Here is a 5,041-nt window from a genome sequence, read left to right as displayed (position 1 = left end):
AATGTGAGAGTGGTGTGTAGCGTTACAGCGAGCTGCAATGAAGTGCAAAAGTGATATGGAGTGTGAGAATGTTCTATAGTGAAGTAACAAACTGGTGTGAAGAGTGTGTGTTGTGCATGGTGCGAAAGGAGTGCTAATGTAGTAAGAAAAAAATGATAGATGCGGATGTAAGATGAGTACTAGTTAATAGAGAGAGTTGTTGATACACTAACACATAGTTGTGCAGTGGTAAAGAAACTACAAAGTTATAAGAGATTAGACAAGATTACTAAGATGCAGTGAGGAGAAGAGTAAGCTAAAGAGGTTTAATGGTCCGAGAAGATTGAAGTGGCTACAAATAATTAAAGAAGGGAAGGACAAATTATAGATTAGAGATAAATGTGGATTGATGCCTTCTGTAGGTTAATGCCTATAAAGCAGTCGGGATTGGTGTCTATGGCTAATTGGTGCCTGAAAATTTGAGGGAATTGGTGTCTCCTGTAGGTTGGTGCCTAAAATACAACGGGGATTGGTATCTCCAGTAGGTTGTTTCCTACAAAGTTGAGGGGATTGGTGTCTCTTGTAGGTTGCTTCCTACAAAGATCAACTAATGAAAATAAGTTTTGTGGTTTTCTCCCATAAGGGTTTCCACATATATCTTGTGTTACTTGTTCAGTTTATGAGATTGATGTTTTATGATGTTTGGATATTTTAATAAGTAAAAATTAGCATTATACTGATTCACCCCACCTCTCAATATAATTGTCAATCCAACATTATCCATTTGGTTTGTCGTCTTCCTTAAACCACCATTTGGTACATCAATTTGTGGTCGTATTTAAACCACCATTTGAAAACACTTACATTTCACAAAAGACAACAAATTCTAGGTAAATTTGGAAATGTTTTGGGAATTGCTAAGCCTTAAAGCCAAGTTCTAGAGTTTGTGGTCAACCCAAAACCCCTTGTTGGCGCATATACTCCTATTTGCTTCAAAGGCTTGAAAAGTGTTGCAAATCCTTATTCTTGTGTGAAATAAGAAACTAAAGTAGTTGGGATCCCCTCGGAAAATTGATCAGCTATGACATAATTTTTACTATCAGCGTGTGAAATGTTTGTGTAGTGGTTTCTTTTAATACATCATATATTATATTGATGAGTGATCCTTTATCTATTATGAAATTTGGGTTGTATAGGAGATCAAAAGGAGCAACAAGTTGTGGTTTTTTGTTACATCATTCTTGAACAAAACCCAATGAAGCTCCATGATGGATCTGCCATAGTTTATAGGTGTTTGCAACAAGTTGAATAAAGGATGGTTTTCAAGATATTACACAATATGACCTTCATCTACATTATATGCATAAAAGGTGTTATATAGATTCATATTTCTTTTAAAAGCCACTATTTTTGATATCAAAGCATGCTATATAAACATTGTGGTAACATGCAATCGTGCTATAAAAGGGTAAAAGTCACATTATGTATGGTAATAATTTGAAGGCAAAGTTTTAAAATGCAATAAGATTCTCATGAAAATTTAAGTATTCCTATGTATAGAGTATCATATATGGTATACAAGTTATATGGTAATTTTGGAAACTTGATATGCTTTAAGAGTTTAGATGCATCAAGTTATCCCTTATCCACCATGCTATGCAAGTATAAGGCATCAAAATGGTATTAATTGTGTGATTTGGTAATAGGCTTGAGGTAATTGGTAAATGTGATAACTATTCGCTTTGAATGTATTTGGTAGTAGCAAGGATGAGCTAGCTACAACATAGCTCTTGTGCTTTTACTTCGATAAGAAATAGCATTAATAGCATCAACTTGTCAAAGGATCTTAGTTCAAGTGGTTTGGTGAACAATTTCTTTCCCCAATTGTGTGGGTTCAAGTATTTAGAGACATGTTGCAACTAGCTCGTTTGTGGCATTTATGAAATAGTTGTCTCTAGTGTAATGGTGGCAGTCAATATTTCGAAGTTGTTGAACTTATAGATGGTGTTTCTTGGAGTTTGTTGTAAGTTTGTTATCCAGGTTTTTAAAAGAATTGTATGGTTCAACTCTCATTTCAAAACTTTTTTTATTACACCCACGGTGGAAGAATTTTATAACCATCCCATGCCTAGTAGTTTCTTGACCACTCACTTAGAGTCTTAGCTCAACTCTTGGTATTTTCTTGTTTAAAAAGGTTAATACTAATGTGGTTATACACTTTAATTGCTTTGTTTTGTTAAAACATTTTAAACTCATGTTGGACATAGTATGAATGTTTGAGCTTCTTATTTCCCTCTCTCTTTTCTTGAAAAATAATAATTTGTGCCTAAATATTGAAGTTTTTGTAATCAAATGAATGTATTTGTTGCATTTCCCTTCGTACATTCATTTTTCATAGTTCTTGTTCCCCTCTACGTGCTATGTTTCAAAGATTATTGACTTTTGTTGAATAAAAAAAGGGATCCTAGATGACTTAATATTTTTACTGAGCATCTAAAATTGTAATGAATGATACAATATAATTTGTACTGGATGATGATTTTTCAAGTTTTTCTTTTGACATAATGAGAATAATTGTTTTTGGGTCATCAACGACTAGGTATTACATGACAAATAACGAAGAGCAAAGCTTAGCTTAAAATGGTTTTATAAGTCAATATATGTGTTGAGTTAACACTTGACAAGCTTTGGTCTTAATTTTATGAAATATGATGCCGATATCTAAAATATGTTTTGACCGTGGAATTAGGGAGTAACCCTAACCCAACTATGGAACAAATAGTAATCGTTATTGTGAAACATGAGGTTACACGGGCTAACAAAATAATATTATGATTTAATTTGTTCCTCCTTATATAACGTGAATATTTCCTACGACCATTGGATTATATGGATGTGTTGACTCGGCACTAATAAGACCATACCTGAACCGTTATAAGAGTCTTGTTGGTTATTGGCAAGCCCCCAGTGTAGTCTAAAGTTTATACAGGTCAATCATATATGCAAGTATTGGTTTTAACATTGGATATATTTTTGAATAATTAAATCCTAAGTCAAGTCTTGACTTCTAGTTTACATATTATTTCAAATAAATTGTTATTTGAAATCAAAGAATAATTTTATTGCAACAAAAATTGGGGACGAGCCATATATCTTATAGCTTGCAAAACCTTGGCTTATTCCCATAAGGAATTTGACCAATATGATAATAGTAATAGTGATATTTGGGTTTAGAGGTGACATGATGAGGAGGGGTCCTTTATGGCACTGAAGAAATCAAATTTTTAGAGTATTCATGTGGCTTGGGGAAGATGATAAATAATCAGGCATAATCCTACGGTTTACTCCAAGGCATTCTTCTTGCCAAAGAATTTCAGGTCTCTTCTCTCATTGTGTTGGATGATTCCCTTTTAATAATTCAGTATTTGGTCAAAGGATCTTCCCTTGGTGACAAAGTTCTAGATAATCTCCTAAATCAAATTAAGAAGGTATTAGAAGATATCCCAAAGATGAGTTTCAAGTACATTCTAAGGGATAATAACGAGGAAGCAAATAAATGTGCCAACCAAGGTTGCAATTTGAAGTTTGTAGAGATGATGAATAATGGTAAATTAAGACCATCCTCCATCCCTTAATGGATTAAGCATGAATCATATGTTCAAATATAAATAAATAAAAATAAATAAATAAAAAATAAAAATAAAATAAATAAATAAATAAAATAAAATAAATTAAAAAATTGAGGGGGGGCTGCTAGTTAGCTTGGATCCAAGGACAATGTTGTAATTATGGATTATCTTTTGAAGCAAGCTATATGTACTACAAGTCTTGTTTAATTTTGGGGCTCTACTGGAAGGTGCTCACCTCCAAAGGCCCATATATGCTTAGTATCGGTTGTATTCCTCTTTGGAGGATACTTTTGGTTCAAGAGTCCATAGATGATATTAAAGATGGAAGAAAATCATAATGTAATTCATGATGTACAACTATGATCCGGGCACAAATTTGCAATTAATATAAATAATATCATTACCTTTAAAAAAAAGAAAAAACAAAAAGAAGAAAAAGTGATATTTACATTTTAAAAACACATTATTAAAACTTATTCCTTCACCTATATTGTTTTCTTATCCAAACCTATAGCAATTTTGTACTTGCTAATCTCATGCCTTTATACCATTTCATCTTTTCACTTCTCATACATTATTCCATTCCATATATAAAAAATGTCATATTTTGCAATTCCTTTTCCCACAAGAACCTGATACTGCATTCATTCATTTTCACTTCCATTTTAAGATCATGATCGTTTATTAATGATAAAGGATGAACATGAAGTTGACATGACTTATTTCTAAAGCAAATATATGATGGTTGATTCATGGAGAGACAAAATATAGTGATGCGGGTTGACATACTTTCTTAATAAAATTTTCATGTATCATGTCCCTTTAATGATTGAGGTTTGTATTATGGTTTGAGCCATGTTTAACACATTTAACATAATTAGTAATGTGTTTACTAAATTTAGTATGACATTTTTTGTCTATTGACTATTTTATTTGGATGTATAGATGAGTTGCTTCAGTAAGGGAAACCAAATAAACATAAGAGGAAGATGTAGAAGACCAAACATGGTTTGGCAAGAAGGTTGGAACAAAAGAATTAGGTTCCCTATTCATTTTGATGCAAATTTCGAAGAGTTTAATTAGATTCTGAATAGACCTTGGTGGGCAGGTTGTTTTTCCTTTTCCACATGTCCAACCTGATGACCATTCACAACCTCACCCCAATATAGTGGACATTCTTGAGCCTCCTCAATAGCATGCTTAAGAGGGAGTTGAAAGTTTATCCAACTTGCTCTATTGATATAATCTTTGCATGCAAACAAAAGAATGATCATAGAGCTAGTAAATAAAAGGATACTAATACACCCAAATACATGATTTAGATGGATAAGAGTGTGCATTTTGAACTCGTAAGTATCAATATTATATGTAAAATAAATACTCATTGCATGCAACTCCTTTTCTTTATAAAACAAGGCAATGAGATGAAAATT

Source organism: Pinus tabuliformis, chromosome 6 (genome assembly GCF_031772625.1).
Source record: "Pinus tabuliformis cultivar Carrire ecotype Pingquan chromosome 6, CPIR1, whole genome shotgun sequence".
In the NCBI taxonomy this organism is placed as follows: Eukaryota; Viridiplantae; Streptophyta; class Pinopsida; order Pinales; family Pinaceae; genus Pinus; species Pinus tabuliformis.
Note: the sequence above shows the minus strand (reverse complement) of the source record.